The sequence below is a fragment of the Oryzias latipes genome, chromosome 5 (genome assembly GCF_053564925.1).
Source record: "Oryzias latipes strain Hd-rR chromosome 5, Olatipes_Hd-rR_3.1".
NCBI lineage: Eukaryota > Metazoa > Chordata > Actinopteri > Beloniformes > Adrianichthyidae > Oryzias > Oryzias latipes.
This window is the reverse complement of record NC_136241.1, coordinates 18,806,285-18,820,007: the sequence shown is the minus strand read 5'-3', so window position 1 is coordinate 18,820,007 and position 13,723 is coordinate 18,806,285. Positions and strand designations below refer to the sequence as shown.

Sequence of the window (13,723 nt, the reverse complement as noted above, 5' to 3'; positions counted from 1 at the left end):
GCTAGGCTACTACTAGCTCCGCCGCAGAGCTCTTTGATGTATGCCGGCATTTGGGCAACTGGCTGGTCTGTTGTCAGACAGCTGATATTGTAGTTTAGGGTCGAACAGGAATAATAATATTCAGGACTTGTCTTTTATTAACTTTAGCAGTCAGTCGCTTTACATTCGAAGGCTATAAGGATACATGCTAACTGACTAGCCGATCATTGATCCTGTTATTAATTTACGTCATAGATTTACAGCAGATACCTTCACATTTCTGTCTGTGTGTGTCTCATTACATTGCATTGAAGACACGGAGGATGTTTAGAGAACAGATTTATTTATTTCAAAAAGCACAAAGCATTCATCGTATTCACGTTCATTCACATGATGATGATCTCTGGTACGCCCTCAGTCATCTTGCTGCAAAAGCCGCTTCCTGCCGCTACTTCCGTGTCTCTGTGAGCATTTAATAGGGGTAAAAATAAAAGCAAGAATGGTCGATCTGTTATTTTCTCGATGAAAATCTGAAAAATATCATATTAAGCTGGATGCTTCGCCGAAAGCACTCACCTTTAGCTTGTAGCATAACAACAATGGCAGTACGTCACGTTTCCCAGAATGCTTTGCGGCCAACCATTGGTCTTGTTGTTAGACCTTGGTCACAGGGACACGGTGATTGGCCAATGATTGGCAGGAAAGCATTCTGGGAAACGTGACGTACTGCCATTGTTGTTATGCTACAAGCTAAAGGTAAGTGCTTTCGGAGAAGCAGCCAGCTTAATATGATATTTTTCAGATTGTCATCGAGAAAATAACAGATCGACCATTCTTGCTTTTATTTTTACCCCTATTGAATGCTCACAGAGACACGGAAGTAGCGGCAGGAAGCGGCTTTTGCAGCAAGATGACTGAGGGCGTACCAGATGATGTGAACGTGAATACGATGGATGCTTCTGTGCTTTTTAAAATAAATAAATCCGTTCTCTAAACATCCTCCGTGTCTTCAATGCAATGTAATGAGACACACACAGACAGAAATGTGAAGGTATCTGCTGTAAATCTATGACGTAAATTAATAACAGGAAATGATCGGCTAGTCAGTTAGCATGTAGCCTAATAGCCTTCGAATGTAAAGATACTGACTGCTAAAGTTAATAAAAGACAAGTCCTGAATATTATTATTCCTATTCGACCCTAAACTACAATATCAGCTGTCTGACAACAGACCAGCCAGTTGCCCAAATGCCGGCATACATGATCAAACAGAGAGCTCTGCGGCGGAGCTAGTAGTAGCCTAGCAGGAGCTATCGTTTGACAAAGCAGCCTAGTTATCATAAATCTTTTGATATTTTTCTTATATTCATTGAGACGGTAATAAAGTGATCAATTTTGTTTTTCATGTTCCTTTTTTGAACGAATATGGGTCACAGAGACACGGAAGTTACAGCTGAAAGCGGCTTTTGCCGGCGTACAGAGAGCATATCCGCGTGAATGACTTATGACGTGAATAATTATTGCGTTCGAACGGATTAATTATTGCGTTCGAACGACATAATTATTGCGTTCGCACGAGTTAATCATTTCGAGGGAACGGAATAGTATTTTGAGGGAACGGAATAGTATCTTGTGGGAACGGAATAGTATTTCGTGCGAACGACATAATAACCTGTGGGAACAAGATATTAATCTGTGGGAACAAGATATATTTTTATATCTTAATGTCAGGACACGGGCTCCGTAATTTATTTCTAATTCTTTGTCATTATGTGATAACACAGCAGAGAAAAGATTGACAAGTCCGATTTTTTGTTACTAAAATCGTCAAACAAATATAATTCAAATCCCATTTCTGTAGATGTGACAGTTTTCAGCATAACTTCAAACTGCTCTGTTGTTATTTTCAGATGACAGAATAAAGCACAACATTTGAATAATAACATAAATTCATGTGATTTGTAAACTGTTACTGAAGTAAAAACATTTTTGCCCCTCAAGTGTCATTCATCACTGAGCAATCTCAGATAAACTAACAACAAGATCATGCCTTAATGGCAGTTCTATTCACGTTTGATGTTAGTGTTCTTCTAACACACATAGTTAGAATCCACACATGAGGTATTTAAGATTGCATTTAAGCTTGTATGCATTATGAGATGTATAATCAGTTAAAGTTTGTTCTAATTTTTACTTATTAAAAAATAATAGTTAGTAGTCACAACTTAAACATTTTGTTTTACCAATGTAAAACAAATTCACTACAAAAGATTTGTAGGGCAATGATAAATTATGGTTATTTATAAAGCCAGTTTAAACACATTTAACCCAGTTGAACTAATCACAGTAAATAAAAAATAAAAAAGTTAGTTGAGATGATGATTCTCTGTTAAACTTGTACAAGACTTGTCAAGACCACTAATGAAATGTGTGATGAAAGGTAAGAAATGCAAATGTGTAAAAAAAACAAGTAAAATGTGTATTTTCTCACTTCAATGACCACACAAAGTGTTTTTTTCAAGAATTGTATATGAGATGTGTTTTTTCAAAACTATGTTTATGCAAGAGAAATGTCACCGGTATGAAGTGCTGCCCCCATTACCCCACCAGCTCCTGGGGTCACCTTGCAGACCACAAAGAATTCAAAAGCCCTAATACAACACAGAGCAAATGCCTCAGTACTCCCCTATTCAAGCAGACTCCCCCCTCCCATACAAAACTGCCACTGCCTGTTCAAGCAATGCCTTTAGAGGGGGAGGAAGCAAGGGAGCGGAGGTGACCAGGACGCCCCAGCAATGTTAGGGGGGTTGATGCTGTTGCACTCCTTAGGAGAAAATGAGATTGTCCTGGTCAACCATGGGAGAACTGTCTGCTGTGGTGTTCTTTTTGAAGTAGCTTAACTTTGGCACATTTTTAAAGACTTTCTACTTTTGGATCAAAACGTAGAGAGCTTAAATAAAATGAGATTTCCTGAATTCTATTTTTCAATTTTCCATTTCAACACAGTGGAAGTGTCCTTACATTACAGACCTCTTTCATCTTTCTAAGTGGAACAGTTTACAGAATCAGTGACTGACAAACAGTGTTTTGCTTGACATTTCATCAACATTATACATTGAATTGGCTTTTATTAAACTAGCTTTTCCTGATTTCTTTTTTAAGCTTGTTTCTTTTAATTAAATCCTACAAAACCTTTAAGTCTGAAATGTTGGTTTCCCAGAACCTTTTTTTTTCTTTTAGATTGAAGCAACTCTTTATCAGTGCTTCTGTGTTTAAAACTTTGCTGTACATTGCTCTCAAAATACAGTTGTCGGCTAAAACTCATTGATTTTATTTGAGGTAAATTCCGGCAAAATTCTTCTTACATTATTGCGTAACACCTTTTCCTTTTTTTAGGCAACCTGTGACTTATCTGTCATCACTTAATACAGCCTTTGCAAATGAGGAGGATCATTTTTCTGCTTTAGATGTCGCTTTAATCTGTTTTACCTCTGTGGCCTGATAATGCCTCATTCATCATATTATCCACAAAACGCTGCAGGAAAAGAGAGGGACAGAGTGAGATAAGAGCAAAATCCTTCTTTTAAGTAAAGCAGCATTGCAAAGCTGTGGAAGCCCAGGAAGATTATGGATGAATGGCACATTACAAAAAGGCCATCAGATTATAGTGCTGGGCTGCAGAGAGCTGTCATATCAAAGCCAATGACGAAGCAGGAAGGCAGGGGTCATCACAGAGATTAACCAGGAACTTGATGTAGTTAGGACTCTTTTACTGTAAACTGCACTGTACAAAACACTTGCTGAAGTGGGTTTGATGTAGTTTGTAACAGTTTGGAGTTTTTTTTTTTTTTTTAAGACAGACTGTAGAGAAAGCTGCATTGTGGACTGTGTTCAGAATCTGCAGGCAGCTGAATTTACATCAGCACTTTCTCTAAACTGGCATTGATTCCAAAAAGTGAAACACCAGTGGAAATATTTCCTTTATAAACAACTTTAAAAAGCATGAACAGAGTAATCTAGAATTGTTTTGTATAAGACATGGACGCATTAAAGTAAAAACCCACCATATATCACACTCTAAAGGACAAACACTTTTCTGTAAAAACCTGTTTTGGTTGATTAGGAATAGTTCAGACGAAATGTTTATGAGTTTTGTTGCTACAGCAAACAAATCCCTGAGCGAGTACTTGTAGGTCTACAGGTTAAAAAAAACATCAACAGTCGAGCTTGGTCTTCTGGGTTATGAAAGCAGGAATCCTCACTCGTCGTCACCGTGCAAATCCACCATCAACTTTAATGAGTCCTGCAGACAAATGGGTCATCGTGTCAGAAGTGCACCGTGTTGCCCTCTAAAGCTCCTCCAGTCAGCAGGAACCCTGAGAGGATCATCTCCTTTTTTGGACTGGCAGCTGAGCAGAGTTTAGGATCTTTTATTTCCCGGTCCCCTTTGGAGCAGGCTGGAAATGACTGATCGTGTATAGATCGGAAACTGTGATTTTTTTTCAAAATTTTAAAACTTTTATAACAAAATTTATAGAGTTACACAGGATGCAGCTCCATTATCTTTTAAAAATGTTCATGAGACTTCATTAGCCAAGAATTGACAAAAAGCGGAACAATATGTGAAATATATCGGCGATACTAAGTATCTTTATACTTCATATGGCTTTAAAGGAGTTGGCACTTTAACTGATCATCAGCAGGGCAATGAAATCATTTCATCCCTTCAGGTTTACATGTACACACCATTAGAACTTGAAAACGATCAAGAGACGGCTGCTGGACAACACGACCTGTGCTACTAAATGGAGGTGTCCATCAATACAGCGTGCACAATTTATACCAACAATTTTAAAATGTAAAAATAACTTGAATTTTTAGTGTAAATCAGGAAACATCAATGAATGAAGGAGTCCGTTAAAGAAAAATGTGGAAAACTCATCAACAACAACACAAGAAACTCCTATTTACCTCTTTCTTCTTCTTGCCTCTTCTTCTTACCTTCTTACCTCCTCAGAAGCAACACTTTCCAAAATGTTAAGTGAAACAGAGTGACCTTAACTCGTACAAAGTGAGACACCAGCATGAATGGTTCAGACCAACATTTATTTGCCATCTGATCTGTTTCCTGGAAAGAAAAAGAAAAAGTAAAATCCCCCAAAAAAAGATATTCAAAATAAACTAAAAAGAGCTGAGACTTTGGCCAAAACAAACAATAGCAGGAAGAGTGGTGACCGAGCTGAACTGACCATCGGAGTTAGTGCCTCCTTCTAACAGAAAAACCATTGAACTTGTAAACTGAACTGCTGAAGTGCTCAGTGTTCTAACCAGATTGAAAGTCCCAGTCCAATCACCTTTTGATCTATTGTAAATGTGTCTTTTATTTATGCAATTTTTACCCAAAATTGAAAAAAAAAAAGTTTCTGCAGAGTAGCAGGAGTTCATCAAATTTGCCTTTGAGCTATGGGCAAGACTGTTGGCACGGAGTGAGCCCGTTTTAATTTCCCATCATCCCTTTGTTTACACCCTCTATCTTGCAACCCCTCAAACCCCCCACTTAGCGGTGCAACAAAAATGGCGAGCAATATTGGAGCTATTTAGCCGTACAGTTTTGAGCCAGATGTCAGCACAGACGGGGAAAACAAAGACGTAAAAGGATCTATTTGTCTATAAGTGGATGCATCAGAATGGAACAGAGCAGGGGGCTTATGGTCCATCAATTGTAGCTTCTAGGTAACAACTTCAATCTTTTTTTTGCTCCTGGTTCTTCATGATTTGAATAAAGAAATACTCATAAATGCAGTTTTAATCTTAATTTTTTTATTTGCCACAATAACATTTAAAAAACACCAAATATACAATTTTCTTTGGTGTGAGTCTTTAAAGAATGAGGAATGAGTTAGAGGGAAGAAAGAAAAATAAAACAAATTTGCCTCAGGTACCAGCTGAGTCTGATTTCATCTCACACCCCGCTCTGCCACTGATCTACTCACTCATATTCACACAGCAAACACAGCATCTAAACAGAACTTTTGTTTTATGGGTGAAACTCTTTCATTTGTGGTTTTAGGAAAGACACAAACCAAGGTTGACAACAAGAAAGAAGCGATCCAGCTTTAGGGCGATAAAGAAGCAAAGTTCTGGAGTTCTCCGACTGAAGCACTAATGCTGTTTCCTGATACAGGACCAACATCCTGAAACAAAACAGAAAGCAAAGCCACCAGAAATGCCAGGAATGGAGAAAACATTTATTCATTCATCTTCTGCCGTTTTGTCCCTTTCGGCGTCACGGGGCTGCAGGAGCATATCACGGTCACTAGGGGGCGAAGGCAGGGGACATCCTGGACATTTCACCAGTCTGTCGCAGGGCCATGGAGGAAACATTGCTATCGAAATAAATATGAGATTCAGAGAATAAAAGAATCAAAGTAAAAGACAAAAGAAGACATTGTGTTACCATTCATCCATGTAAAACTTCAATTCCAGCTTTGTTCTGTACATTGACTGGACAAAGCAATCCCTCCCCCGTGTCTTCCTAATGGTAAGTACCTGTTGGCTCCAAGAAGCTAAAATCCTGTCAATTTTAAACTGGCCAATCATTTGCTTTCATAAAAGCATGTGGTGCCAGCGGCCCCCCACCTTAAACGTTCAAAATGTTTGACAGATTCTTCTAAGTTTGCTTTCAGTGGAAGGGGTGTAGCCTTCCAACAAGCTCACTCCTAACTGACGACAATAGTTGCCATAGAAACATTGACTGACCGATTTGGACCATTCACTGATTACTACCCTTGTCTGGCTCCATATGGCAGTGTTCAAATACTGAATAAATTGGCTCCATTATCTTGGAGCTGGAAATAAGGCATTTTCTATGTGTATGTGCAGTCAGAGATCCTGTGCAGGGTCACAGGGAGGCTGGAGCCTATCCCAGAAACTGATGGTGGGTTCATTGACTGTAGAAGGGAACTGAACTGAGCAAGTGTGACTTCACCCATAGAAGATAGTTTACTTCCAGCTCCAACCAAATTAAGTCAATTCACTCATCATTATTTCATAATACGGATGTTGGTCTGAGACAACATTTCATTGTAACCACTCTCACCAATCAGGAGTGAGCTTGTTGGAAGTCCTCCCTCCTACCACTTGAAAGCGGGCTACACAAAATCTGCCAACCAAACATTGCAAACGATCAACGTGAGCCAACAGGGACTTCCTGGAGGACAGAAACTCGGATTATAGACAAAAAAATAATCTGAAAGTGGCCAAAACAACAGATATAAACAGCTCTGGTAATGGCTGAATAAAACCTGAACATATTCAAAAACCCCAATTAAATAAACTCAAGCCACGGATTCTTTCCCTTCTGCGTTTTTCCTTTTCTTGCTCTTTTTGTCATGAATTTTGTGTTGGTACAGCTAAAATAAAAATAATAAATAATAATAATAAAATATAATAACCTCTTTGTTGTTACTCTGCCACTTTCTCAGACACCTCACATGTTTTTGTTTCAAGGTGCTTTTTTCAATCTTTACAAAGGAGATTTTTGTACAAACGTATCAACACCAGCATCATGTCAGCTTATAGCACTGATGATGGTCAAGCCCAGTCTTAACAGCAAGACTTGTCCTCCACAAATGTGAACCCCTGAAGGCATCATCAGTGAAAGCAAAGCTCTGCAAAGCCAAGACAAAATGCAATCATTCTGTCACTTGTTCAGTCTGCACAAGGACTTCTTGTGTTCAGAGAGGGGAAAAAAAGAGAAAAGGTAATCTCCAAATATGACCCTCACCTGAGACAGGAAATGTCAGCATTGGTTGTATGGGACACAGATGCATTTACAGTTCCCATTGCTGGCTGTTTACAGACACTGATAAACTCTGAAATGAGGTCACGGCGAGCACAAATGTGTCTCTTTTCTGGCCATCTTTCACATCAGCCATGAAATACCTGTCACACTGTCAAACCAGGTCAAACAGAGTTGCTATTGTGTGCAGGTGCTCTTTTGTTTGCTTCACCAACTGAGCTGCTTGATAGAAAATCAAAGATCGCAGTTTGAGGAGAGGCACAGGAGGTGCTTTGGTGGCTCTCACAGATTCCTGAAGTCTCTTGAGATTTGCTTTTCTGGGCATAATTATGTTCTTACAGAAGCACTCACATGTACCCATCCTCATTTAAACTATCAGAAAGTGCGATTCGTTGCTACAAAAACCACACTACAAATTATTAATTTATCAGGTTTATTTAGGTACCGGCAAATTTGAGGTCATTGTCACCACAAAGCACACAGTCTCTTTAACTTTACATGCATCTTTTGTGATAGAATCAGTCGGAGGGAATTGTGGAACCTGCTTGTGGCTTGAAGAATGTCTGTGACCATTGAGGGCTTTTGAAGACCATTGGTGGGCCTGGAAAAAAAAATTGGAATGAAAATGCTTTGTTTTGGTTCGAGGGATGCCTAAGCTGCCATGAAGTCAAAAGGGACACAAAGCCAGATTGTCTGAATGTGTCTGTTAATTTCTGCTCCAAGAGCTGCTTGAACTCACCTGTCAGAACACAGGTGGCTCCTCTCAACTAACTCAAGCAGAAAAGACCATAAACTAGATCGTAAAGCTTTGTTCCACAGCATTGGAAACCAATAGACCAGGCCTCATCTGGTCTCAGCGCTCCATAACTTTTTTTGATTTAGCAGCAGAGCTTCATCATAGAGTTTTATGGTCTAGCATCATGTGTGTGTTCGATTACAGCTTCACTGATTTATATTCCGAGGAAGTGATGCACAGAAGCTCTAGAACAATATGACATTCAGTGTCTTTTTTGTCTGAATGAAAAACAGATTGTCCTGTAAATCATTAATGTTAGAATAGACTATTGCTAAAACACAGACTGACATCCACTATTAAATTAGAAAAAACATCTATCTGTCCAGTTCTCGCTTTGTCCTGTGCAGGTTCCAGAGATTGCTGGAGCATATCCAAGCTTCTTCAGGGCAATGGCAGGGTATGGTCTTGACCTCAGGGCCACACACAGACAGACTAATGCTATGTTCATACCAAACATGTGACAAGTGTTCAATAACGTGCTGAATATCCAGCCCACGGTGTTCACACTCGACAAGCAGGGATGGACATCTTTTTCTTTTTCTATTGTTTAGTAGCGCAGGTCTGCTACCTACAGTTGCAAGAGACTTGGTGAGAAATATCAAAGCAGTGCAAATCTCCCAAATCTTGCTCCAGGCTTTTTCTATCACAGCTGTATTCTGATAAATGAAAGCCTTGGTGTCATAGCGTTCTGGTCTGGCACAATCCACAATTATTAATATTTCCTCCATGATCAATGTTCAAACGATTGGCACTTCCGTGAATTAACCTCTTGAAACCTGGCGTCCACATATGAGGCCATCACATTGTGGGTGTTATGCCCCCATCTGAGTCTAGGGGTACCTGGGGGGCATAACATAAAAGTAAATAGTTTTGGCTACCGAATTTAAATGAACAAAAACACCAAACGAATGTCTCCTTACAAAATATAACACATTTATTTACAAATAAATAAACAACCAACAAGAACTAAAAGTTAAGCAAAAAGGCTTCAGAGGGAACGAAGGCCAAAATAGCAAACAAAAACCTCACCTAACTGAAATCTTGTTTTCTTACCTGTACAAAGGAAAAGGGAAAACAAAGACAAACACTAACCTCCCTGACCTAACAAAAACAGGAGAAAACAAGTACTAAAGAAAATGGCAGTTCATCCCTACAGCTTCACATAACATAACTACAAACCAAAAGACTAAACAGAGTGGGCACAAAACCATAAAAACTACAAAATACCAAAACACAACACTAAAGTGAAACACACAACAAAACAGGGCCAAGCTGCAATGGAGACTGCACACATAGACATACACACACACACACAAAGATCCACAAAAAACACAAGTCCCACTCTGATTCAAATCAAATACACATATACATACATATGTCACTACTAGACCTGAGTCCCTGATTGGTCAAAGTTTGACCTGGTTCAACTTGCAACGCTCATTCAATGGCTGTACCTTTTGTACGTAGAGCCCAAAAATGATCATAGAAACGTGCACAAAAATTGGTAGAAATGCGTGAACGAGGTTAAAGGTTCAAGGTTTATTGCCGTTTGCACATCCAGCACATCGGAATTTTTCTTTGGCATCTCTCAGGTCAGGGTGAATATAGAGCAAGAGAAAATTTAAGAAGAGAATAAAATTTGATAACAAAAAGCACAAAGTATAAAATATAAATATAAACAAATATGAATATTGCAGTGTCCTAACCTTTTCAGATGAAGAATTATTGCACGTATGTGGAGTTAAATTGTTCATTGCACATTGAACGTGAGAGTTTTGAACGTGAAAGCCTGAAACGTGCATATACGGATTTACATAGACTTCTCATTGGAAGTGGTCGCTTGAATGTGCGTTGCAGAGGGCGGTGTGAACAAAGCATCATAGATCCACAAACCATCAGGATTTGTGATTAAGCAGGACAGGAGGGGGCAGGCAAACGGTAGTGTTCAGTGCCATCTTTAGATGTTGTTCTTCCACTAGTCTTCTTTATGTATAAAAGCAAATTCTTTATAAAACACAAGATCAATGTGAAAGCTAGCAAAAAAAAGCTGCTGTACAAAAAAAAACTTTGAAAGACTCTCAGAAAGCAACAAATTAAAGTGTTTTTTTGAATCTGCAGTCATTGGAGGCATGCAGCTACTTTCTCTGGTGATGTCTGTTTGTTTTTTCTACACTGTGAGAGGCACAATTCACACTATTTGTATATACTTGGTTTGTGCATTTACATTTATTCATTTGGCAAAACAACTTTCATGTTGCCCACAAGGGCACTTTTGGGTCTTGCTTGATGGGCACATTGACTGTCGAGCCTTGGATTTGAACCCCTGCCTGGCAGACAGTCTAAGTTCCTTGTGTTTCTAACTCATATATATTCATGGCTTTGGATGATTTTACTTGTATTTTAAAATTAAGTGGCAGCTTGGCTAAAATCCACTAACTGTGGGGGGCGGCTGTGATTTGCTGAAGCGGGGGGTGGGGGGTCTGACTGTGGGTATATGCTAAAGGTCCATAAGTGAGAGATGGATAGGGTTTCATTTTAGGAGGCAGGAGACCACAGCCTGGTAGAACATTTAGCTGCAGGGAGGTGCAAAGTCTGAGAGGGAAAAATAATTCAAAACAGAGCTTCAACAAAAGATCTCCTTCAGAAGTCTTGACTTTAAATCTTGTTTTTAAACCATGTGGGTTTGTTTCAGTGCAGGAAACAAGCATAGAAACTGTTTCATTAATAACCTTGCCGACCACAGGTCCTTTGTCAAATTCAGAAAGTGTGAAATGTGGCAAAACGCAGTTCGCCTCTTTGTCTGAGATGAGAGATTTGACAGCACACAATCTAATTGGAAATGACAGAGAACATTTGAAACTTTACTTTCTTCTATTTTTCTCATGACAAATTGCCTTGTTAACAACATCTAAAAGGCTCTCCGAAGCCATTTAAGTCCCTTCAGACACGGCTGAATGTAAATATTTCATGTTATTCCAAAAGCATTGTTTTATTCTCCTCTATAATGCACTCTTAACTAAACATGCATGTATGTGGAGGACAGCTTTCCTCTTATGCATATCCGACATGTCACGCATTTGTATTTTTGTGGAAACAAAATGCTTCAATGCAGCGAGCAGTCAGGAGAGCCTCAGTGGTTCTGTCAGCTGGAAGAACGGAGTTGGATCGTCTGCTTGACCACGCTGTGCTGCTCTGCTCTCACTGTCCTCAGCAGGAAGTTGCCTTTCTCGGAGGAGGTTACTTCGCCACGGGCTCCAGAACTGCAGATCTTCAATGGTTTTCGGCTTTGATCTGAAGTGACACTGCTGCTGCATGATTCAGGCGTAAACAGTGTGCACGCACGAGGGTAGTTTTAGAGGATAAAAAGGGAAATAATGACTGATTGTGACTTGTAAGGGTGTGTTCAAAGGTTTGCAGAATTACCATTTGGAGATAAATACAGATAGCATCAAGAAAAAGGAAGGGGAACTGAAGTTACGTCAAGATGTCAACAAAAAAATTGAGAGTCTATTTTTGCTGCAAGCAAGCATCATGTTTGTGTCATTCTCAAAGAACTGTCATAATCAGTTAAGAATGTTTCAATATTCCTGCAGACAAGAGTCAAAGGACAAGTTCAAGATGCATTAAAGAAGCTCCTCCTTTTCTGTATTTTATGTGCATTGAAATGCCATTTCACACCAAAAGGTATTGACACTAACTGGGAACTATGCATTTTAATTGTTTTTTTAGATTTAAATGAGCTTTATCTACTGTGGGTCCTTGGGTAAGCCCTTCATGCTACTGCCTAACCACAAGGGGGCCCAAGTCTGAGTCCCCCTCTGCCAGTCCCCAGCCCGGATAAAAACAAGGTTGTGTCAGGAAGAGCTTTCAACATAAAACTCTTTGCCAGACCACCTGTGCAAATCCGTGAAAGCTGAGTCGCTGTGGCGACCGTTGAAGGGATATGCCGAAAGGTGAACAACAAAATATCTGTCGTCAAACCTGTACAACATAACACTCTTTCTGGGTTATCCGGTTTATTTAGTTTTAATGATGGAACTGCTGGAATAGGTTGTTAAAAGAATGTCTTGCCGTTAAACAAAATGTAAAACTTTGCGTATTATCTTTGGAACACTCACTGCAAGCTCGAGCTCGATTTGGATGGAGAACAAAGATAAGTTTCATTGACCTTCCAGAAGATAATACAAAAAACGTTTTCGCGGAGAAAGTCTGGCATTTCTTTGCTGTTGTTTTTGACTAAAAATTGACAGTCTGAGATAGATATGATGCAGACCCTTTCAGTTCCCCCTTAATTATTTTCATTCTTTTGCTTTCTGTTACTGAAAAAATGATAGAATGAACCAGAAAAGGGCTCAGACAAGGGTCTTCTGATGTGCAGAGGCAGGTGGTCACAAGACACATGTTCCCATACACAAGCAGTTTATGCTGCCATTATGGTTTTGATGGTTTAAATTGTCTAATCTGTTCATACACTGCAGTGCAGATGGATTAAAAAGGATTTCTGACAGACTGGTACCTGTACTGGCATTTAACTCAGAGAAATAGCACAGTCCACCTTTGTATATACCGAATGAGACACATCTAGCAGAATCTAATACTGTCCTACTTATGGCTCAGTTACAGCACAGCAAGTGTTAAGCTGGTTACATGCAGCCCAGACCTCAAGTCTGACTTCAATTTATAAACAAGATCTAAATTTTTCCGCAAAGTGCGTGTGTTCAAGTTGAATGATTAATTCTTATCAATTCTTATCAATAGCTTGTGAGTATTATGTTTTAGCTTGGTCTCAGTCCTACACCCTATTTGATTTTTTGACACAACCTCAAGTAAGTAGTCTGAGAGATTATATGAATGAATGATGCCACAAAGTTCACAGAAAGTCTCTGAAGCATCAGGTGCACCAAAGAAATCTGCAATTGTGGTCTAATAGCTTTTTACCAAACCACATTACAAAACTTTTCTTTTGTAATTTAACATCAAACAATTCTGATCAAACCATGCACAACCTTCAAGTACAAATCTAAAGACTTGTCTCCTGACCTGGGTGAAACTCACCATACATTGATTACTTTGTAGATGTATTGATTCAAAGCCCTGCAGGAGTCTCTTAAGAGGGAGAACGCTTCAGAATCTGCCGCCAACAATGC

At 39.3% G+C, this 13,723-nt stretch overlaps 3 long non-coding RNA genes across 3 annotated transcripts; 1 reads left to right on the top strand and 2 right to left on the bottom strand.

Moving 5' to 3' along the window:
- Positions 1-303: 303 nt before the first annotated feature.
- Positions 304-630, bottom strand: LOC144992318 (uncharacterized). Its single transcript, XR_013656188.1, has 2 exons — positions 556-630; positions 304-441 (listed from the first exon to the last, which is right to left on the bottom strand). It is a non-coding gene; the product is annotated as an uncharacterized LOC144992318 (long non-coding RNA).
- Positions 616-974, top strand: LOC144992316 (uncharacterized). Its single transcript, XR_013656186.1, has 2 exons — positions 616-735; positions 850-974. It is a non-coding gene; the product is annotated as an uncharacterized LOC144992316 (long non-coding RNA).
- Positions 975-2,974: 2,000 nt separating this feature from the next.
- On the bottom strand, positions 2,975-12,068 carry LOC144992317 (uncharacterized). Its single transcript, XR_013656187.1, has 2 exons — positions 6,437-12,068; positions 2,975-6,365 (listed from the first exon to the last, which is right to left on the bottom strand). It is a non-coding gene; the product is annotated as an uncharacterized LOC144992317 (long non-coding RNA).
- Positions 12,069-13,723: the final 1,655 nt, after the last annotated feature.